General features: G+C 39.8%; 1 long non-coding RNA gene across 1 annotated transcript in view; it reads left to right on the forward strand.

Annotated features, from left to right (window-relative positions):
• The window catches only part of LOC141377672 (uncharacterized), a 33,902-nt gene extending 10,542 nt beyond the window's left edge, over positions 1-23,360 (forward strand). Inside the window, exons 2-3 of the long non-coding RNA XR_015507212.1 lie at positions 24-70; positions 21,599-23,360. This is a non-coding gene — a long non-coding RNA (uncharacterized LOC141377672). The remainder of the gene's footprint in view (positions 1-23; positions 71-21,598) is intronic.
• The last annotated feature ends 1,963 nt before the right edge of the window (positions 23,361-25,323 follow it).

Here is a 25,323-nt window from a genome sequence, read left to right on the forward strand (position 1 = left end):
CCATTTTCCAATTTATTTTACAGATTGCTGCAGGGATGAGGTTATTGCCCCGCCTGTCATCACAAAAGAGGTAAAGGGGGTTATTTTGATTAAACATTTCGAGGGCACATTCATTTAGAAAAAAGTGAATGATGCACACAAGACACAGTTATCATTCATAGTAAACGCTGTAAACGATATCCCATAATGTAAGAAGAGTTGTCAAATTTAGTTTCATGGTGACTTGGGGAGCGTAAGAACCGCATCAAAACATCTTGGAAATTCAAGCTGTTGTTAGCTTGTCTTTTTCAGCAGGGACAGCTCTTGAAAATGAATTACAAACCCTGCGCAAGGCAAACTAATCCATGACCAATTAGATCAAGCATCCACCTAGTGTTGGAGGGACACTCAAGGAATGGTTATGTAAACCCAAACATTTAAACCCCGCCACAGCGCATTGCTCATCCGGTTGTGCACTATGCTCCAGAGGGCAACTACCTTACTACTTAGTCACCGCTAAAGAGTATGAGCAATGCCTTTCCTCCTTTACAGGCCGGAGTGTTTAGTGCAGATCAAAGAGACGTAATCAAATTTATGCTAGTCTGCATCTTTCCGTCTTGTTCTTTAAACTCATGTGCTGCCATATGCTTTAAAATAAATGACAACATCCATCAAAAGATTGCTGTTATATAAGCTATTTGCTTTTTGGGTGGTTTATGCAACAAGTAAGAAGCATAATCATAAACACTACAGCTGTCAATCACACGTTTTGCTGAAATGAATCCTTAATTTGTGCAACATGCTTTTTATTTGTTTCATTAGCTTCAGAAAACACCGTGCATTTAGCAACCTTAATATTAAATGACTACTGACTCTAAAACGGTTGTTTAAATGGCAACTTAAGGATGAATTGTGCATTCTGGGAGCCTTTGATATGGGCTGGAAACTATTTTTTACTGGAAATTTTATGTTGCTTTTAGAGAGCCATTTCTCTTGTAATCTTAGATTAGAATCAGACAGTGTTTACACTAGACACGCAAAACTTGCTGCGCACTTTGAAGGGTGAAGATCTTCTCATCACTCAGAAGGTAAAGCTCTCAAAAATACCCTGGTTGACCATTTAAAAGCACAACGATGTATCGGCGCCACAAAACGAAAACCTGTTTACCCTTTGGATGAACTCGTTGACATGATATTGATATCCAAAAAAGCTGTAAGCAGCCTAAATAGGCAGCTACCTCTTAAGGAAACATTAGCTGCCACTGAACCTCATGATTTGGTATGATGAACGATTCTTTAAAATGTTGCTTCTGTGGGCGCCTTACTAGGGTTTTTTTTTTAACCTTAATTTTGTTCTTATCGTGACTTATTATTATAAGCTCCTATGGAAACACTGAAGGGGCTTCAAGCAAGTGGTTTACAGAACTTTTAAAGGTGCAGATGTTATGTATGAAACAGCAGTGAAATCTGTTTGGATCCGAGTCTTTCGTAATGTCAGTTTTGGGAGATGGTGTAAGGCAGGGAGTTGGTCATATGTCAAGAAAATCTACTGCTGATGTAAATTTCATACAAACGAATTAAATTCAAGTCATTTGTTTGGCCCGATGATCATTTTTCTTAAAATGTTTACATGTCTTATATGTCATGGTTGTAAAAAAAATGTATGAAAATTACCTACAGTATGATCCAATTTTTTGTGTTATACGAAAGGAGACATGACATTAATCTCCTAAAAAGTTTAGATTTTAAACTTTGAGTTAAAACTTCTAGTTAAACTACTTTAGTTATAATTTAAACTTCTAGTTGGACGAGAATCTAGTTATTAAAGAGTTTTTTTTTGCATGTAAGAATATACAGCCTGATCTCACGAGGAAACGTAACTATTTTACGTTTTGTCAGTTTAGTGGCTAATTCGTACGATTTTAAAAAGGAGGCGTGGCACCCAACCCCACCCTAAAGCCTGGTTTATACTTCTGCGTCAAGAGATCGGCTTGACCCACGACGCATGCAACACGCGTAGCTGTGCATTTATACTGCACGCTGTTTCTGTTGTTCTGCAATAACACTTCCGAAACGCTAGTTGGCAGTGAGGTGTAAATGTTCCTCTGTGTTGAGTTTCTTCACAGGTGTTTTGTTTTTTCTGAACGCTTCCTTAATGTACAAGTGGCTCAAACTCGCTCATTTTTCAAGAGTTCACACTTAGCTGATGATCCATCAAAGCTTGTTTGGCATGCTGTCCCGGGAGAGAGCCCCGAGCTCAAGGGATCCTCGAGCCCGGGGCTTCCCCCCGTTCGCAGAGCTAGAGGGGAGCCTGAGCTCGGTGGATCTCAGAACTCCCCTGCAGCGATAGCTAAGGGAACACTTGAGAAGGGGGGCTAAAAGAGTGCTTGATTCTTAAGCATGATGTATATCTTTAGACAGTGGGAGGAAACCGGAGAACCCGGGGGAAAACCCACGTGAACACGGGGAGAACATACAAACTTCTCACAGAAACGCCCACCGGCTAGGCGAAACTAGGCCGGTAGTGTTTTTGCTGTGGGGCTCTCAGTGCTAACCACTGGGCCACCGTGCCGCCCGATCAATGGTAAAGGAGAAGAATTGGGGAGGAAGGGGGGTTTCATCCAAACGAAGATAAAGTGGACTGAAAACTGTGGTTCTTTATAGTACTTTAGGGCTCATATGATTGTAAGATAATGATTAGCTAATAAATCATAAGCACGTGATCCTCTTGAAATTAGTTTATAAACAAACTTCACTTAAGGCAGGAACTAGTGGACATTCAACAAACTTTACCCATGAGGTAAACAAGCAACAAAACTTTCCATCCGGAGCTCCTTCACGGGATTCCACACTTGTAAACAATCGCTCCATAGGGCTCACGCGGCTCTCGGCCCTGCCCAGAGTTGTCAGTGCTACCAAGCCGACCAATCACAGAGCTTGGGCTACGTGACGTTGCAAAGTGTAGTTACATTTTTTGAGAGGTGCACTCACAAACCCGGATGTATTTTTTTTGTACTTCACTGTAGGCTTTGCTAAGCTAACTCTTTAAAAGCCAATGTCTATCTTTGCATTGAACTTTGAGCGTCTTGCATTTAGAGATGTTGTTTATGTTCACACAGCTACATTACACATAAATTTTAAAACATGATATTGTAGTGGACCACCCCTTTAAATGTAAAAATGTAAACCTGAATTTTCCCACATTAATTCCATTACTAAAAATCTGCTATAAAAATTTTATATTTGGTAGAATAGTCATTTGTTTGGGTCCACTTGCATAAGACACATCAAATTCTACATTTGTAAGGAACGTTTTACAAATTTGCAACATAGCTGACAAAAAAAATTCAAATTAAACAGTTTAAATAATAATTAAAGTGTGATGCCTCGTTGATATCACTGACTTTCTGAATTAGTGACATGTTTTTTCGGCTTGTGCAAGAACGATGACTCAAAGTAAGGTATGGCTCAAACACAAAGCAATAAAAGTTAATTAAGTACTCAAACACCCTGTTAATAATGTCGAGCAATTGTCTGATGTTGTTGCGATTTCTTTAGGTTCAAATATAATTACAGGAAAATGATGTGTGGACTTGGTGAACACCCAAAACTTTCAGCAGCTTGTCACCAGAATAGCTCTGTATTATAAACATGTATGTAAACACACCGAATGACGGAATGATTTCCGATGAAATCCCTTCAATCTCAGAAAGCTGAGTAAGAAAGAGATCCCACGTAAGCTCATGCTGTATAGAAGCAGATTAGTCCTGTTCACTGTACAGCTTTGTTTACGGACAGTCTCATTCCTAAATTCACAAATTAATGCTCTTCGTTCAAGGCTGCACTCAACATGCCGCAGCCAAAACCGTTAAAAGCCAGCGGTACATTACCAGCTCTAAGCCTTATCTTTTTACACATGCTCGCATAATGCCTGAGATCAAGACGGGTCCTCTACAATGTGCCATTAATTTCATCATTCAGGCCTTCTTATCAAAATATTTTGTTCCAGCTTCCATCAAAATACTTCAGTAACCTTGGAATCTGTCAAAACATTGGGGTATTTTGGAGTTTACCTGACGGCCAATGATTCCATCTGAAATTGCTGCCTGAAATATTCTCCCCATCAGAGATTAAAGGCCTGTGTGCTTTAAACAAAGGTGTATTTGAGTGAGTAGAGCCGTGACATTACTGAAAGCGTGAGCCTTCCACTTGGCATAGCGGAGCTAAAATGGGCTGGGAGGAAACATGACTGAGCAATGTTTAACCTGTGACCTGTCTATCTGTCTGCGTCTTTCCCTCCCTCCCCCTCTCTCTCTCTCTCTCTCTCTCTCTCAGCATGTACATATCAGCATGAGACAGATATGTAAACAAATAACTACAGTGTTGCAGTCACTGTTGCTAATATTAGTAGTGTAGTCTGAGAATAAAGTTTTTATCTACTACAAAATTTACACAATATTGTGATAATAAATTTTACTGTTGCAGCGAGTTGGATGACATTTTCATACAAGTTTTTATCAAATTTATACAAAGCAAATGGGGGAAAAATACACAATAGTTACTATTGGGTGTTGGAGAAAGTTACTTTTTTGATAGTAATATTACAGTTACTTTTAAGCAAAGTAACTTTTGCATTACTGTTTTTATCTGGGCTTGCTTAATTGTAAGTATATTAAACTTCTATTTTTACAGATTTTATTGGGGCAGGGTAGCTGGGGCAGCAGTCTCAGCAAGTAACACCAGAATTTCCTCTACAGAGACACTTCCTCCAGCTCATCCGTGGAATCCCGAAGCATCCCCATGCAAACAAAAAGAATACATAGTCCCACCAGTGTGTTTTGGGTCATCTGTTGGGGCTTTTTTGCAGGAGAACAATCATGGGACATCCTGAGGTAGGCATTCAGGAGGCATCTGAAACAGATGCCCAAGACACCTCAACCGTCTTCTCTGAATGTGGAGGAGTTAGGGCTCTACTTTAAGCTCCTCCCAGGTAACAATGCTCTTCACTCTATCTGAGGGTGCGCCCTTGCCACCAAGCGAAGGAAATTCGACAACTTGTATTTCCGATCTTGTCTTTTCCGAGATGACCCAAATCTCATGACCATAGGTTGAGAGCAAGACCATAGATTGACAGGTAAATCAAGAGCTTTTCCTTTTAGCGCAGCTGCTTTACCACAACAGAGTGATACATTCACTGCTTTCCTACACCGATCCATCTGTCCTCTCACGTTTTATCCTTTCTTCTCTCATCAACAAAACTCCAGGATACTTGAAGTCCTCCACCCAAGTCAGAGACTCTCCTCCAGTCTATTTTGCATGTATTTTTTTTTTACTAATATGACACAAAGCCATGTATGCCACAGCCATATCAGTCTGCAGCTCAAGACTTGTTGTCCACTGAAGCTAACCAAGGTTGAGCCTGGTCAGTTCCTGGATGGGAGACCACATAGGAAAACTAGGCTGTAGTTAAAAGTAGAATGAGGCCAGTATGGGTACTTACCCTGCGGCATGAGTCATAATGCCCCATAGTGGCGAGGACACAATACTTTGCGAAAGCACCCTTAAACCAAGATCTAGACTCTGTGTAGTCAATTTTTTTAACCTATTCCATTTTATGTGAAGACTTGGGATGTGATCTTTGTGGCCAAATTTCTTCTGTTGACCCTTACCTATCTTGCCCTCATTATCATCCCCATGTGATGAGAGTCTGAAAGCTCAATATAGTGGCAGGGACACTACACTTTAAGAAGCACCCTTAATCCAAGATCTGCACTCTGTTTGGTCATTACAAATCCTATTGTACTTTTAGTAAAGAGTAGGGATGTGACCCTAGAGTCCTGGCCAGATTTCCTTGGTTGGCCCTTACCTATCACACCCTCATTATCATGTCCATTATCAAGTCCTAATACCCCAGTTTAGTGGCAGGGACACTTTATTTTAAGAAGCACCCTTAGACCAAGATTTGGACTCATTAAAAGATTTGGTGTGGTCATTAAAAGTCCAAATGCACTTTTCGTTAATCTAGAAATGTGACCATGGAGTCCTTGCCAAATTTCCTCTGTTGGCCCTTAGTTATTATGCCCTCATAATCATACCCATACATTGGTTTTATCACTGTCTTTCCTCTCCATGTCTTCAAGTATTACCAAACGTTTGAAAGCATAACAGTGCATTTTCCAAATTGGAGCTCTTGCTCCAACCTATTTGAACAGCTTTACTTTCTCAGATAATCTGGCCAATCCCTCTTATTTTACAACCGCTTTCCTCAAAGACCACATATCACAGTCCATTTGGGTCCCAGTGGATGAAGTTAAATCCCACCGTATATTGTTTCTCATTTATTATCCTGTTTTACTGTGAAATATGTAGGGGTCATTAACAGAGAACAGGTTTCTGCTTTGAAAAACAAAAGATGCAAGAAGTGGAATGATGAAAAATATGCTTTTTTAAGTACCTCTTTTAACTATTGTATGAGGTTGTGGTTGCATAATGCCATTTAATGCATGCTGCAAAACAATTAGTGTGTGTTTATATAGCAAAACAATAAGAAAGTGCAATGGATTAAAATCGTTTATTAAAACAATTCTACAGTGAAACATTTTTACTAGAAGCGTTTCAATTAGAGTTTTGGTCTGGACACAGTGTGGGGACAGCCCTTTTTGGGTTAATGAATGATCTGCAAGTTGCAGCAAATGCTGTGGCTTGTAGCATTTTAGTTTTGCTAGATCACAGTGCCACATTTATTACTATTTGTCACACTAGGCTACTGGACATATTACAAAAGTAGATTGGTTTTTCAGTGTAGCCCTAAAATGGTTTGAATCATATTTTTCAGAACACACTCAATTTGTTTATTCTGGTCCAAACTGATGTGTTCCAGGGGCTCCACTAAAGGGGGGCGGGTGGGGAGTTTAGGGGTTATGGGGGAGTTAGGATGATACTAATGGCGTACTCACACTGTGTACAGTTGCCTTGAACCCGAAGCAGATTGCCCCCTTCCCGTCTCCCCCGACGGCCCACATCCACATTGCATTCGAGCCTGAGCACGCTTACTTCATTGATAATGCGCTGTTCAGTTTAAGAAGCGCTTTCGCTCTGCACAGTAGAGATTTCTTTATATTGTTTTAGTTGTTTTGTGTGCAGTGAGAAGCAGTCAAATATTTAGCCAAACAGATCCGCCACCTTTGACGCTCATAAACAATCATAAACTCCTCATGCTGCAGGAATTATAAGGTTTACTGAAGGTGCAGCTGTCATACAGTGAGGGGTTTGCGTCTTTAATAATATACGACAGTTTACGTTCATTGAACAGTAAGAACACCTCTTCCAACCAGGCCAGGGCCGTGCAACTGAACTGTGCTTGAGCCCGATTCACAGCACTTACACTTCTCAAACGATCCAGAAAATGGGCCTGGGCATGGTTCTGATAGCATAGTGGAAGTGTGCCCTAAGGGGTACAACCCCCCATCCCCCGCTCTTCACTTTTGTCTGCAACACCCACAAAATATTGTCATAGGGCTCGTACAGGCACCCCTGTCTGGTGCAAACTAACTGTTCAATTGTAGGCAGGGTGTGCCTCAGGTGTCGGTATTGGCGCCTACTCTTTTAGTATCTATATATTGCCTCGGGTAGATTAGTCAACAGTAGGGTATATGATACTCTGATTAATATTAGTACTCAACCTGTGTTTGTTCAGCACTCTCAACCTCATCTGCTTATCTGTAACAAAGTAAAAAGACTGCTTTGTAAAAAAGTAAGAAAAAACAACAGTTGCTCGAATTCTTGATTGGAGTTTTGGATTCCATTATGAGACCTTGATCTCTTAAACACTAGAGTTGAACAAAGTGACTTACTTATAGTAATAATTTAATTCATTAATTTTCCGTTGACTTGGTCCCTTTATTCATCAGGGGTCGCCACAGCGGAATAAACTGGCTAATATTCCAGCATACTTTTTACACAGCCGATGTCTTTCCAGCTGCAACCTAGTACTGGGAAACACCCATACACTCTCACATTCATACACTATGGCCAATTTAGTTCATCCAATTCCCCTATGGCACAGGTCTTTGGAAAATGGGGGAAACCAGTGCACCCAGAGGAAACCCACGTCAGCACGGGGAGAACATGCAAACTCCACATAGAAATGTTGAAAACTGGCCCAGCCGGTACTCGAACTAGCAATCTTCTTCTTGTGAGGTGACTGTCCTCACTATTGAGCCACCGTGCCACCCTAGTATTAATCTGAAATTGTATATAACAGTACATCAGAAAAAGTGCCTAATGTCCAATTTTTGCACCATCCAAACTATACAATGTTGAAGGTTATCGAAGCAGAGATCAAGATCCCATAACATAATTTCATAGTGTAAATGAATGCAAAACACACATGAATCACAAAATGCAATTCCACGAGGTTCTACTTTCACATGTTTTCAAAAGCTACTGACCAAAGTGTAAAATTTCCAGAGCCGATAGAACAGAACCTAATATGTTGAAACAGGTTACCTTGCATTTAATTGTATAAAACATGCATGCAGTATTTCACTCAACACTGGTCCTGTAGTTCTGGGATGTTTGAGCAGCTGGTCTCTCTTAACTGAGAGAGATTTTCTCACAGGGTCTTTCTCAGGAGGAAACACCTCTGCCGCGTTTAAGATGACCACACAACTAGCACAAACCAAATTCTTCGGTCACACCACCCATCCGAGCACTGAAACCCCCCCTGTTCTTGAACAAATGCCAGTGTTAGCATTAGTTTAGCGTTGTGTGGACCTGTTTGTTTGGACCGTGTAGCCAGCAAAGCTTCTTCTGTCACAGAGCCGTCAGTGTCTGCCCTTCTGCTCAACCTGCAGAGATTCCTCACAGATGGAATAATCACAGGTGAGCTCGCAGCCTGACAGCGAAGTGAAATAACCCTATATTGTATAAACATTACATCAGTGCTTCTATAAGTTAGAGCTGGCAGTGGTCCACATTTTATTAGCTCCAGTGTGCTTGAGAAAAAGGGATGTGGCTTTATCTTAGTGTCCATTTCACCTCACAAACAATAAACACTTTATAGACATCATTTATATTCGTTAGAGTGAGGAAAGGGGGACTTAGATGAGCATTTTTGTTACCATTGATTATACTACGCATTAATGCAGTGCTGTCCAACGTTGGTCCAGGAGTTCTGGTGTCCTGCTGACTTTTGCTCCAACTTGCTTCAACATACCTGCCTGGAAGTTTTTAGTACAGGGGTGTCCAAACTCGGTACTGGAGGGCCGGTGTCCTGCATATTTTAGCTCCAACCCCAATTAAACACCGGAACCAGCTAATCAAGCTCTTTCTAGGTGTACTTTAACTTTCAGTGAGGTGTGCTGAAGGAAGTTGGAGCTAAACTCTGCAGGACACTGGCCCTACAGGACAGAGTTTGGACACCCCTGTTCTAGTATATCTAGTAAGAGCTTGATAAGCTTGTTCGGGTGTGTTTGATTAGGGTTGGAGCTAATCTCTCCAGGACACTGGCCCTCCAGGACCGAGTTTTGACACTCCTGCATTAAGGGAACTCTCCAGGATGTAGGTGACTTTTTTCCTTCAGTAGAATATTAATTAGGGTGTACCATGAATTGCCTCCCAGTGGTTTACCGCCATTGAGTCAAAATGTACCTTTATTTCGAAACCTATGAAGGTTTTAATAGTATTCCTGTTAAGTTAGTTCTGTCATGACAGATCTCTGAGAGAGTTGGTTTTTAATAAATATCATTATGGCAATGTTGATGTGTTTGGTCTTGGTGGAATAGATCTGCTACGCTGCTGCTGCTTTTATTACTATGGGAGAGCAAGTAACAAGATTTGCTATTGCCAGTGTATTCACAGACTTGGCTTCTGAGAATATAACACACTGCTGCAAATATAATATATGTAACCCCTATAGCAAATCTAGGGTGCTTTTACACTTGGTTTAATTGCCTACACCGTACCCAAGTTTGATTGTCCTCCCTTTTTAGCTTCTTAGCAATGCACCAAAATGGAAAGACATTCACACATTGCAGTCATTCTGCTTTTACTAAATCTTTTTGTTTTGAACATACAGAAAGCGACTCATGTTTATCTGCCGCAAAAATATTATAAACGTTCAGAACATAAGAACAGAGTTCAACATGAACCATACTCTGGACCACCTCTTTCAGGCAGACTCGGGTACGGTTCACGGGTGCACCCGAGTTCAGAAGACACCTTTACACTAGCTAAACATTCCGTACTCTGACATAAACAAACCTAGGTGCGGACCAAAAGTGCTAGTTTGAACACTGGTGGAGCTGGGATGGTGAGGGTCACCGAAAAATTGACATTGTTGCCTAAGGAGGACACATTTGGCTTATTTTGCATGCATCCGTTTACTGTTTCCAATGGAGGTGCGTGGCTTGTGCTCACATATAAGGCAAGATGTACTTGAGTTTTTTTCAGGTGAAGCTAGGTAAAAAAAAAATCAAAATCAAATTTTCCAAATATCGCAAGTGCGCTGCGAGTCACGTGACAAGAGATGATCAATCAGCTTCACGCTTTTGGTTTGACTGGAGAGTGGAAGAACAGCTGGCAGACTCTTTGGAGGAATTTGTTTTAGACACAATATGTGAACGGCCCCAAAAAACAACGAGGCATTTCAAAAGTTCCTACTGAAATATGCTTTGCATTAAAAGCAGGTTTGGCATACTGTCCCGGGAGAGAACCCTGAGCTCGGAGATACCTGAGCTCAAGGCTCTCACCCTGTAAATAAGCATAAAAGAGATTCGAGATCAGGTAGGTTTCAAAAGCTCCCCTTAGAAAAGGAAAGAAAAGGAGGAGATGGGGTGGAATGGGAGATTTTTCCAAAACAAAGATAGATCAGTAGGGAAAACCTTTTATTGTAAGCTTGGATCACTCTGATTGGACTATTACTGATTACAGATGAGCAGCCAGTCATGCTCATTCATTTCACATGCTCCTCTCGAAATTAGTTTATGAAACTTTACTTAAAATACAAAGGAGCAAGCTCATTGGCTGCTGAGGCGACAGCAATCAATCACCAGTGCAATTTAGCTAATGATGTATCAACAGTTTAGGTGTGCCTTATCAGCCCATCCACGCATAGTTTCACGACAGAACATTGTATGAAAGGTTATTTCGTATTATTATTTTCATTACATTTTTGTTGTTGTTTAGAAACTTAGCAAAATGTCTGAAAAATATCCACCAGAAAGTAATAAGTCACAACTAATGTATAAATTCTGATTTCATTAATTTTTCTTTGGCTTAGTCCAGGGATTGACAAACTTGATCCTCGAGGGCCGGTGTCCCTGCAGACTTTTGTTCCAACACTAGTCAAATACACCTGAACAAACTAATCAGTGTCTTCAAGATCACTAGAAATCTAAAAGCAAGTGTGTGTGATTAGAGCTGGAGCTACACTCTGCAAGACACCAGGCCTCCAGGACCAAGTTTGCCAACCCCTTGCTTAGTCCCTGATTTATCAGGGGTTTCCACGGCAGAATGAACCGCCAACTACTCTCAGATTTTATGCAGTGTATGCCTTTCCAGGCACAACCCAGCATCATTCTGGGAAACACCCATACACTTTTGCATTCACACATACTCTACCAAACTACACTATGAAACCCAAAGGAAGAACACCTGGGAACCAACAACCTTGTTGCTGTAAGGCTAACCATTGAGCCACTGTGCAACCTAAATTACGATTTAGTTCTGTTAAAACATCACTTTCTAATGAAGGTTCTGTTAGACCTATTAAAGACAAAATAAGAAGAAGAAAACACTCTATTATCATTACTGGAAGAACATTTAGAGAATATTGCCAGAACGTTAGCCAAAAGATCAACTATAACTTTCTTTGTCATGTAACATTTCCTTATTTTGACTCGTTAGGATATCCGAAGCCAGCGAAATTTAACTTATTTTGTCTCCACCGACAATAAAAGCGAGAATAAGGCCGAAACAGATTGTTCAGAGCGATACGGCCTGAGAAATGGTGCGTTTTTGTTTATGGAGTGTGCGCGAATATATTCCAGACTTTATTGAATTGTGAACTCAGTGGGAAGGAGAGAGCAGCGAATAGCACTTTGGAACAAAAGGCCTCGAGTTTCATGTTATGTCTTGGTTACAAATGACACAGCTTAACCCGGGATAGGAGACAAAGGCATAAATTGAATCTGGCCCCCAAACCACAGACTCCTTAAGCGAAGGAAGGACAGATCTGCAACACTTCTCCGACACCGCGAAGTGATACTCTTTTATATTGTTATGGTTAGACTGACGCCCCGAGCCAAGGAATGGCAGAAAATAGATTTCCACCCTTCGACTTTTCCAGCTTCATCCTGCAGATTTCTCAACAATAACAATTCCTGAGTCACGCTCCGAGCATCGGTGAGTCCGAATGCTTCGGGAATGCGCATCATAATGAAAGCTCATCAATATCCCGAGTCCGCCACTTGCAATTGAAGGTCTTTTGCCGTGCCAAGAAAAGAGCCATCAAACACAGACAACTCCTTCTGCTTCTATTGTTATTCAACTCATTAATAATTCTGTTCGAGCGCTGATCTCCTATTGATATTAAATATATTCCCAGATGTTTTTCTTGTCAGTTTCTACCACTCCTGTCTTGAACATCTTTGCTGTTGTTTAACTTATGAGCAGGAAAACCTCGCAGCCTTTAATAGACTAAAGAAAACACAGGTTATCAATCACTGGTGGTGGTTTGCAGAAGCGCGGCTACACGACAAAGCAACACCTACAAATTGGCTTTGAATTGCTAAATAGTGAAATCAGTGTTTCGGGGCAGGGCGGCTTTTTTCGGTGAGGAATGAATCACTAAAATGTGACATTCATCTTTTTGATGAGTTGTGCTTTGATTAATGAGTGTCTGAGAGTGGAAAGTCCCGATCGAGCATTGGGAAGAAGGAAGGCAGGAGTTTTTTAACGCACTGCTCATCAGAAATCAAAAGTCCTGCTTAAAACAGCCTGCATGATTTCTGTTTTTCTTGTTAATGCAGATGGATGTCTATCAGCACGCCAAGCAAAAACTCCTTCACATTCCTATCAACACATATAAACAATATATATATAGTAGAATGCAAAATTGTTAGCCGTCCTGTGAATTAAATTTTTTTTATATGTATATTTCCCAAGTTTAAAGAGAAGTTTTTTTTTAAACTATATAACTTATTTTTAATAATTACAATTTTATTTTTGTCTTTGTCATAATGACAGTACACAATAGTTGACTGGTTATTTTGCAGGTATTTTTAAGTATTCAGCTTACAATTTAAAGCTTAAATAGGTTAATTAAGTTAGCTAGACAAGTTATATTAATTAGGCTAGACATTAGACTAGTGTTTTGCACTGAAGCCATAATAATAATAATAACAATTCAATCATTCATTTTCTTGTCGGCTTAGTCCCTTTATTACTCTGGGGTCGCCACAGCGGAATGAACCGCCAACTTATCCAACACGTTTTTACGCAGTGGATGCCCTTCCAGCCACAACCCATCTCTGGGAAACATCCACACATACATACACTACGGACAATTTTGCCTACCCAATTCACCTGTACCGCATGTCTTTGGACTGTGGGGTAAAACGGAGTACCCAGAGGAAACCCACGCGAACGCAGGGAGAACATGCAAACTCCACACAGAAATGCCAACTGAGCTGAGGATCGAACCAGAGACCTTCTTGCTGTGAGGCGAACGTGCTACCCACTGCGCCACTGTGTTGCTAATAATAATAATAATAATAATAATAATAATAATAACATCATTAGGGAACTAATAATATTAAACTGAAAAAAATAGATAGTAGGATGGATGGATGGATGGATGGATGGATGGATGGATGGATGGATGGATGTGTGTTTCTTGTTGATGCCAGAGGTGAGAGAAGAATGGCCAGACTGGTTCCAGCTGATATAAGGTTACAGTGATTCAAATAACCACTCATTACAACTGATGTATGCAGAAGACCATATTTGGACACAACATGTCCAACCTTGAGGCAGATGAGCTACAGCAGCAGAAGACCACATACTGTCAGCTAAAAACAGGAAACTGAGGCTACGATTCCCACAGGCTCACCAAAATTGGACAATAGAAGATTGGAAAAATGTTGCCTGGTCTGATGAGTCTCCATTTCTGCAGCGACATTCAGATGGTAGGGTCAGGTAGGGTGTCAACAACATAAAAGCATGGAACACTTTGGGCCCATTAGTACCAATTGAGTGTCAACGCCACAGCCTACCTGAGTATTATTGCTGACCATCCCTTTATAACCACAGTGTGCCCATCTTCTGATGGCTACTTCCAGCAGGATAACACGCCATGTCATAAACAACGAATCATCTCAGACTGATTTCTTGGACATGACAATGAGGTCACTGTACTCAAATGACCTCCACAGTCACCAGATCTCTATCCAATAGAGCACCTTTGGGATGTGCTGGAATGGAAGATTTGCATCATTGATGTGCAGCCAACAAATCTGCATCAACTGTGTGATGCTATCATGTCATTATGGAGCAAAATCTCTGAGGAATATTTCCAGTATCTTGTTGATTTCTTGCCTTGAAGATTTAAGACTGTTCTGAAGGTAAAAGGGGATTCAACATGGTACTAGTTAGGTGTACCTAATAAAGTGGCCTGTGTGTGTGTATGTATATATAAATATATACAGCCAAAACATTTTTAATTATTTTAATAAAGATAATTACAAATTATATTTCAATCTAGAGTCATTAACTTATAATTAACTTATATACTAATAAATAATGTGGACGAGGCAGTGGCGCAGTAGGTAGTGCTGTCACCTCACAGCAAGAAGGTCGCTGGGTTGAACCTCGGCTCAATTGGCGTTTCTGTGTGGAGTTTGCATGTTCTCCCTGCCTTCGCGTGGGTTTAGCTGCTAGAAATTAGACTAGAAATTAGTCAGATCACGTTTATATGTTCTTCTTAATGCCAACCGTGTAATTAATTATCGATAAGATGCTTATAATAAGACGTTGTTTGTTTACCTTCAGCTTTGTGTGTGCCCATGAAACAGCCCATGGGCACACACACATGTACATCTCGACATGCGAAAGTGTTTCTCTATATGTTTTCATCGAAGTTGTTCACAATACTAATTGTTCATTCCGCTGTGGTGACCCCGAATTAATAAAGGGACTAAGCCGACAAGAAAATGAATGAATGATCTAATAAATATTTGAATTACATTCTTATAAACATATTGTCAATATTATTATTAATATTTTTTTCAATAATTATAAATTATTTATAATTAATACAAGCCATTTACTCTAATTTTAAATAAACATTATTAATGCATGACTACTAATAATAAGAAAAAGAAAATAATCTTGGTGTTATATGTACTTTTTACAGTATTTTTACAATTTTGTTCATATTAATGCATACATGTATACAATCAAAAAACCTATACTATTAATTTATATGTATATATTTTTTGTCTCACTTTATACATGTAAACCAGAAGCTTTTTAAAGACAATTTCTTAACATGCAATATGTTTACATTGGATGTACTGAAGCATACTTTATTATTATTATTATTATTATTATTTTTATTTCTTTCCCATCCATTTACTGGAAACCAAAAGAAAAGACATTTTTAGCAAGCTTTAAGAGGCCTGTCTAGGAACTCTTCCTCCTGACGAGGGTCTTTATATGTAAATACCATCACAGATCTCCCCGTGCGACGTAAGATACCTGGATAATCCTGACAGGCATTGTGAAACGCTACAGTATGAATGATAAAGATCGGAATGTCATTGTTTGTTATTGTTTTAGCTGATTCATCCTGAAAACGAGCGTTCCCGGTCCGGGGCCAAGCGCTGTCATGCAAACCTCTGCTCTAATCATTTCTGAACATGTGGAAGGACGATATTTGCGCAGCAACACCTGTAGGTACTTCCCCAGACTATAAAACGCAAGAATGCTACTCTAGGTTTGAGTGATGGCACACAATGACAGTTCTTCGCAGGACTGAGATGAGTGCAGATCTGCTTAAGGCTGCTTTATCAAGTGAAGCTCCTCTGTGATTGAAGTTATGATGGAGAGATAAAATCCACCAGCAGCTCAAAGAGACTCAATGGGCTATATGCACAGCTAGGGTTTATTCCCCTACTGATAAACTTCCGGTGAAAGCTTTATGCGACTGTTTTCAATATTTTGAAAGCGTTGATGTTGAAATGTAATTAAAATACAATCAGTTAAATAAACTTAAGCATTCATTTAGTTGTTCAGTGTAAAACGAGATTAAGTGAAGTTTCAAGAGTTCACACTTAGCTCATGACTTACGAAAGCTCATTTGGCATCCTGTCCCAGGAGAGAGCCCTGAGCTCAAGGCATTCCTCGAGTCCAGGGCTCCCTCCCTTTGTGGGGCGAGGGGAGATTGAGGGAGATCTCAAACTCCCCCGCAGCTAAGGCCAAGGTGAACTTCCTGAGAGCGAGACGATTAGTAAAAAAAGACTTAGGCTTAAGAGGTCTATAATGCAGATCAATTTTTAGGCTTTGGGAGAGAACTGAAACCCCGGGGGGGAAACGTGCCAGCACCACGCAGAGATATCAGAAGCTCAAGTAGGGAGCCAGAGCTATTGAAATTCCTGCTGGTTGCTGGGCCGCTGAGCCACCTATTTTAGATAAGGGTGGAAGAAGGGGGAAGAGGGGGGATTCTTCAAGACGAAGATAGTTGTAAGTGGAAAAGGAGTAGACATATATGGGAACTAGGGATCCTTGATTGGAGGATCGTGATTAGCTAATATGAGCCAGCTGGTTTAATCATGAGCACGTACTCCTCTCGAAATTAGTTTAATAAATTAAACTTCACTTATTTATAAACAAATTTCGAGGGGATTACGTGCTTATGATTGTTCACAGCTGTTCCAGCTTTAGCTAATTAACTAATTATCCTATCAGATGATTCTTAACTCACTATAAATAACCAGAGTTTTCTCATCTCAATATCTTCGTCTTGAAGAACACCCCCCCCCCCCCCCCCCCCCACCACCACCACACACACACACCTAACCCTACTTTCCCTTCTTTCAAATGGGCGACACAGTGGCCAGTGATTAGCAGTTGCCTCACAGCAAGAATGCTCCTGGTTTAATTCCTTTCCAAACCAGGCGACATTTCTGTGCGGAGTTTTACTCGTTCTCCCCGTGCTCGCGTGGGTTTTCCTCCGGTTTCCTCTCACAGTTCAAAAACAAGCCCCCTAAACAATCCAAAATATATTTAGCCAAGCTCTGAGTACTCCTCTTCTCAGCATCCATATCTGACACTTAGCTACAATAAGTAGGAGGGGGAGTCATCGAGATCTACCTGAGCTCAAACTCCCCTCTCGCCCTGCAACGGTAGGGAGCCCAGGGCTCAAGGATCTTATAAGCTCAGGGCTCTCACCCGGGACAGCATGCCAAACAAGCTTTATAATCAATCATCAGCTAAGCGTGAACTCTTGAAATGTCGTTTAAATGCAAGCACCGTCAGGAGCCGGAGGCGAATGCAGAAACTACATTAAAAACATCACATCTTATGCATTCTGAGCAGGCCCAGCGCCAGGATTTCAACCAATCATTTTAAGACCAATGGTTTAATGCACGTTTTAAAAAAATATATAGTCAACTAATTGCTGTAAAACCAACAGGTTTACTCACTTTTTTAATAAAGTCAACTATCACTTTTTACAACCTGTTAGAACTACAAACATTTTTTACTTTAAAGTAAATTACACAAACACATTGCCCTGCTGAATAATCCAGCTTAAACCAGCCTAGGCGGGTTGGCTGGTTTTAGCTGGTCGACCAGGCTGGTTTTAGAGGGGTTTTGGCCATTTCCAGACTAGTTTCCAGCCATTTTCAGCCTGTTCTTAGCTGGTCAGGCTGGAAAATGACCAGCTAGATCCAGCTAAAACCAGCTTGACCAGCCTGGTTTAAGCTGGAGATAGCTGGTTTTGGCTGGGCTCCCAGCCTGGCTAGGCTGGTCAAGCTAGTTTTAGCTGCTCATCTCTCAGCCAAGACCAGGCTGGAAATGGCTGGAAACTAGCCTGGAAATGGCCAAAACCTTTCTAAAACCAGCCTGGTAGACCAACTAAAACCAGCCAACCGGTCTAGGCTGGATTAAGCTGTTTTTTTCATTAGGGCTATGTTACAAAAATGTTCTAAATTTAAAGAGCGCTGAGCATAACCCCTATAAGGGTGGTCTGTCATGTTTCTGTCTGTCTGCTCCAGTTGGTCCTACAGTACAGAGTCTGTTTTCACTCTCAAACTGTCTCACACACTCAGTCAACTCCATAACCTGTTCAGTCTTCTCCGTAACCCAATCCAGCATTTAAAACAAAAAGGTAGACACTCTTCAACAAGGAAAGGTCCTTTATCGCCTTCCCGGGAGGTTTTGAATATCAGCCTGTGTAGATAACATCTCTCCGCGGCTATTCGAGTGTGTCATGGCCTCTTTCATTTGATCTTTATTTACATCTGCCATTGTGTGGCCTGAGCCATTAAACTAGAAGCCGTTCTGAATGGATGAGAAGTTGGGGATAATGCCTCCGCACTCCATTCAGCTTCCTTCATTAGCGAGCTGTCCATCCGTAGTGACGGATGAGAGAAAAAGTAAAAAGACCAAGGGGGGTCGAAAGACAAATGGAGACCCCAAAGAGATTCACTGTAATGCAAGCGAAAGGCCCAGCTCATAGGATGCCATTCAAATCAAGACTTGAAGGCCAAGTCAAGCTCGGTTTCCTACAGACACAAAGAGAGAAAGGAGAGAGCAAGTCTCTGTATATGATGCATGGAAGGGTGAACTTGATAAATAGTGCTTTCCTGTATAATGTAATCTTTGTTTTATTTACAACTTCAAAAAAGATGACTTTACAATATGTGTATAAACTTCTAATTCGGAATCATTTTATGGTTTTAATTATAGAGTCATGTTGTTTTTGCACAAACCCAATTAATATTGGGTTAAAAATACTTTTTAATTAATTCATTCATTTTCTTGTCGGCTTAGTCCCTTTTATTAATCCGGGGTCACCACAGAGGAATGAACCGCCAACTTATCCAGCAAGTTTTTACGCAGCGGACGCCCTTACAGCCGCAACCCGTCTTTGGGAAACATCCACACACACATTCACACACACACACTCATACACTACGGACAATTTAGCCCACCCAATTCACCTGTATCGCATGTCTTTGGACTGTGGGGGAAACTGGAGGAAACCCACACGAAGACAAGGAGGACATGCAAACTCCACACACAAACGCCAACTGAGCCGACGTTCGAACCAGCGACCTTCTTGCTTTGAGGCGACAGCACTACCTACTGCGCCTCTGCCTCGCCCAACTTTGTAATATATAAATTAAATTAAAAATACTTTTTAATATATAAATTAACTTTATTCACAGTGCATCATGAAATAGCAATGCATTCATATTATATACAAATGTTTCTATTAATTATGGCAGTGGGAAATTAATTATTCATTGATTTATATGTGAAATACAATAATTCTAGCCAAAAATAAAAAAAAGCATTTATATGTAATTTAGGCGGCCTCACAGCAAGAAGGTCGCTGGTTCGAGCCTCGGTCGGGTCAGTTGGCGTTTTTGTGTAGAGTTTGCATGTTCTCCCGCGTTCGCTTGGGTTTTCTCTGGGTGCGCCGGTTTCCCCCACAGACCAAAAACATGTGGTACAGGTGAATTGGGTTGGCTCAATTGTCCATAGTGTATGAGTGTGTATGGATGTTTCCCAGAGATGGGTTGCAGCTGGAAGGGCATCCGCTGTGTGAAACATATGCTGGATAAGTTGGTGGTTCATTCCGCTTTGGTGACTCCAGATAATAAAGGGACTAAGTCAAAAAAAAAAAAAAAAAAAAAAAGAAATTAATTTGTCATTTAAATCATTTGTAGTTACAACACACACACAGCCAAAAATGATAACAAATACAAATAAATGCTGATTTAATTTTCACTGCAAAATATAATTTTAAAAAACACAATTGTTTAAGTGCTGATAATAACTGTTTCTCGAGCTACAAATTGGTATATTATAATCATTTCTAAAGAATGATGTTACACTAAAAAGAGTGCTGTAATTTAAATTGTAATTATATAAAATTAGAATCAAAAATTATATAAACATTTGAAAACATTTACAGTTTGAAATTAAAATAGAAAACTTTAAATTGGCAAATATTTAAAAAAAAATTTTTTTTTGAAAAATGCAAAGGGGGCTAATAATTTTGACTTCAACTATATACACACACACACACACACACACACACACACACACACACACACACACACACACACACACACACACACTACCTGACAAAAGTCTTGTCATCATTCCCAGTTGTAAGAGCAATCAGAAAAGTGGCAGAAGGTTGATTTTTCAGATAAATCATCTGTTGAGCTGCATCCCAATCATCACAAATACTGCAGAAGAATTTTTGGAACCCGCATGGACCCAAGATTCTCACAAAAATTTGTCAAGTTTGGTGAAGAAAAATCATGGTTTGGGGTTACATTCAGTATGGGGGCGTACGCAAGGTATCAAGACATTTGTGCTGCCCAATATAATACAATCCACCGGAGAGGGTAAATTCTTCAGCAGGATAGCGCTCCTTCTCCTGCTTCAGCCTCCACATCAAAGTTCCTGAAAGCAAAGAAGGTCAAGGTGCTACAGAATTGGCCAGTCCAGTCACCAGACATGAACATTATTGAGCATGTTTGGGGTAAGATGAAGTTGAAGGCATTAAAGATGAATCCAAATAACCCTGATGAACTCTAGGAGTCCTGCAAGAACACTCTCTTTGCCATTCCAAATGACTTTATTAATGAGTTATTTGAGTCATTGCAGAGATGTATGGATGCAGTCCTCTAAGCTCATGGGAGTCATACACAATATTAAATCTTTTTTTCACTGCAGCATGACTTTATATTCTATACTGGACATTATTTCTGTTAGGTGACAAGACTTTTGTCTAAGCAAAGTCAGACCTTACTTTCCTAATTAAAGGATTAAAAATCAAGGTATGATCAGATTTTATTTGGGTAAACTAAGCGTAATCTAGAGGCCTTTGTCTTTTATATTAGCCACTTCTGATACCAAATCATCAACTAGAAGTCAACTTATTTGTTGTTCCTAAAACTTCAATAGGCAACAAGACTTTTGTCAGGTAGATATACTCATAAATGCTGTACAGGAATTATGACTCATTGCACTGACTCATTTGCATAATAACTTCAATTAACTGAATTCTACAACAATACAGATTGTGTATGCAAATAGATACTATAAACAAGCACAATTCATTCTTAGTGAATTCCCCTTAGTGTGGGTTAGTCTGTCTGTTTTAATGCATTCATGTGTGTGTGCGATTGTGTGTTCATGCTGGCTCTTCTACAAATTGCGCAGGGTGTGGGAATTTCCCTCCTGTAGTGAGCTGTCAATCAGTGTGTGTGTGTGTGTGTGTGTGTGTTCTCTGTGCAGTTCTTCTGTCAGCCTGCTGATGTTGGTTGTTGTGTTAGTGATCATTCATGGTTAATCCTGCTTCTTTCCCTCCCAGGTTGCTGTGTGATGTTGGTTAAAGGTAAAGTAGGCTGGTGGGAGACGGATGACAGTTTTCAGGCCTCCAGGGCGAAGACAAACAAGAGTTCACAAGTTTACATGTTCGTATAATCTAAAGGATGAGGGTCTGTCTGCTGAGGAAGATCTCCGTCCTGAGACTCCACTCAAGCTCAAGTTCCTCCTCTGGACATCATTAAGGGAATTGTGGAGAAAAAAGAAGTTTGTATATGATATGATATTCCTGCTTGAATGCTTTGTGACGGTGTACAAATCATACTAAGTCTGATTATCTGCTACTTAAAGTAGTTCATCCAAAAATGAAAATATACTTATTTATTCACCCTTAAGTTGTTTCAACTAGGAGTTTCTTTCTTCAGTTGAACAGAAAAAAGATATTCTGAAAAAGCTGAAAAACTGCAACAATAAGAAGCTGAAAACCTGTAAACATTGACTTCAATAGTATTTGTTTTGCATACTATGGAGATCAATGTTTATAGGTTTTCAGCATTTTCCAAAATATTTCATTTCTGTTTAACCCTTTCACGTACGATCACACTGGTGTGATTAGCCTCGGCTGGTCACAGAAACGTACGATCACACCAGTGTGATTAGAACGTTCAGAGCGCCGGTCATCAACTGCTAAAATTCTAATCTGTCGGTGCAGGCTGAGGCACAGAACAAGCTGTGCAGCGCTTGTCATAAATCATAATTTATCCATGCTATCAAACAAATAATTTATTTTGGGTTTCGGACATTCATAACTACAAGCAAATATGGAGACTGCAATAATATTTATTTTTCAATATAACTGGACAATGTGCTTTGTTCATGTAGGATACACACTGTTTATGTTACTAGAATATTTTCTCTATTCCTCTTCCAGACAAACAGTTGCTTACCTTCATGTATTACAGCAGAAAATTATGAATAAACATGATGTAAATCCAGCAGCTCGGATCTTTCCTGCGGTTGTTGCTAGAAGGAATACAGCTGTGATCAGAAGTTAATGTGAAGTATTATTTATTAAATTAAGCATTAATTATATTTTATTAGCATCTACCCCTACCTAAACTTTAAACCCAAACCTCACGGTAATGTCAAAATATTATTTTGTTGTCACAAAAAATATGTTATTTACTGCCATGAGTATCCTAGCTGTATCCTATCTAGAATTAACTGCGCTGCAATAGATCTGTGGGAAGTCTGATATTATTGCAGAGGCTAAAGATTATTGGCTGAAAACTGTCAACTGAACATACATTTCATTACAACATCATTAACTGTTCCTAGTTAAAGACCAACAGTTTTAATGGGCAGATGCAAAGCCACTTTGTTCCCATCCAACGACTGAGGAAACATGCTAAACTAGGGCACATTTAATGGGAACGGGGTCGCTATCATGCTGCAGTTGCCTAATGTTTGTAAGGTCTTTGTCCTGAAAACAAGCAAAGAAATTGTCACATTTAATGCAAAAACAATCTCAGATGCTTATCCAATGCAATTTAGAGATGAAACATCAGCTAAGCACTCAAATAGCTCATCCAACAGTTTTGAAATGATTTTATTTGCATGCAAAAAGTGCTAAAAATGTATAGTTTTTTTTTTTTGGTTTGTTTTTTGAAAATATGTTTATTACATTATTGTGAAAGCAATGGAAAAGTATTCATAGTTTGCTCTACATAGACTTCTATTTGGCTAATTGTGTGAAGAGTTTTGAACTTGTGGCTTCAATACTGTGCAATTCTTGTTAGCGGTTGAGGTAAAAAAAAAAAAAAAAAAGGTATTATGTGAAATACCATGATTTGCCGTACTTGTATGATTCAAACAGTCAAACAGCACAGGTAAAAGTAGATTAAAAACAACGGTACTGTAATCTTTATAGAATAGAAAGTAAAAAAGAAACAACAGCATTTATTGGGAGTAACAAAACTAACAAGTCACATTTAATGAAAAAAAAATCTACAAATGCAATTTAGAAATAAATGATCAACTATATGGACTTAAATAGTCCATTAAAAATGGGAATAATCGATTTAAAATTCTTCACGCAAACATCGCTGTCCATTTAACGAGCTCAATGTGAATCCAATATTTAGTCTAATTCTAACGCTCTGTGTGAACGGCAACGCTTCCCATTCACTTTGAATTGGTGACGTCCGGTGTTGCCGAACTGCATTGTGGATCTGTCGGCGCCGCTGCAGAGGCGTTGCTCGCTGCAGAAGTTGGGACTAGCTCAACTTTTCAAGCGCCAACAGAAGCGTCAGCCAATCAGATCACTGTATGCAAATACACCAGCTAGACAGTGGCCTATTTCTGACTAATTTCATTGGAAGACGCTGCTATGACGATCGTGTCAGCCCCAACTTCAGACAAGCCTTCAGTCAAGCGTTGACGCTGAAGCCCTGTGTGAATGGCCACTGCACACGAAAAGCGACAGACCAGAAATCATACATTTCCAATAGAGAGTAGTGCGGGAGCTGCATGGAGTTCCGATCATCTCTGTATGCGGAAAATTTGCATCCGATTTGAGCTGCGGATCTGTTGAAATATTTAAACTCCTACAACTAGACCGTATGCGACCGGATGTAATGTATTCCAATGTTGTCCAAGCAGGTCCGTGCTCGCGACATGAAAAATAGGGTTCTTTAAAAAAGTTCCGAAAAAAATCTATATTAAAAAAAAAAAAAAATATTTCTATTGATAAATGAGTAATAAATATATTATATTTTAATGTTGTCTCCATATTCCCTCCAAAAGTTTTAGCGGTCTACGAGTTTATAGTATTCATTCATTCATTTAACTATGGTAAACGCACTAAGAATACGGGCTCTTGCTTTTGCACTTCTTTATTTCAAACACCGCGAGAATCAGCTTCTCTCCCATGGTGTAAGACAAAACTGAAAATTATGTGCGAGTGCCACAAGGGGGCGTATTCCGACAGTTGTGTTCGATTGTCATGTGCAGTGGAAACGCGGCTTAAAGGTGTTGATCATTTACTGTATTACAATTACAGGAGTAAATATGTTGGGCAACTTGTACTTGTTTTTGTTTTAAGAGTTTAAAAAGTGTAAAAAAAAAAAAAAACCTTTGCTATACGCTTACATTTAGTGGCGTTCCTCCATTACTGTCAAATGGTAATAAATATGATTCATATGACTTTTTTGCAAATATCACGAGGCAATATTACATTGCAGTACTTAAAATATGTAAGAATAAAATACGTTTTTAAAGGAACTGCTGTTAAAAAGAACTGATTATTTTGATATTATTTACATCATTAACCAATATAAATATAACATATAAACATAATTAAACTGTAACTTCACTTACTTTTAAGATTGTTACTTGAGTAAACGTTTCCTAAAGTACTTGATTGTACTTGAGTACAGATTTAGTATACTCTACCCAGTGCTTAATAAGTGAATTGCGAGGACACAGAACAGATCGGGGTAATGGATCCGGCATGTTACCCGAGGATGGAGAGTTGTTGAGCACAAAAGAAGAGACTGTGAGGGGGGGTTTGGCGGTGTATGGCGAAAGGGTGTTGCGGACAAAAGCGAAAAAGGATGGAAGGGGTGTAGCAGACGAAAGTGAAGAGGGTGGAGGAGTCGCGAAAGAAAGTGAAAGTAAACAGTAGGATGGTTGAGGAGGGCTAATGGTAAAATTATGTGCTGGATCAGATTTCAGAGGTGCCAGATACCGATCCGCCATGTTCCGGCATAA

This window comes from Danio rerio, chromosome 14 (genome assembly GCF_052040795.2).
Source record: "Danio rerio strain M-AB ecotype USA chromosome 14, GRCz13ab, whole genome shotgun sequence".
NCBI classification, from domain to species: Eukaryota; Metazoa; Chordata; class Actinopteri; order Cypriniformes; family Danionidae; genus Danio; species Danio rerio.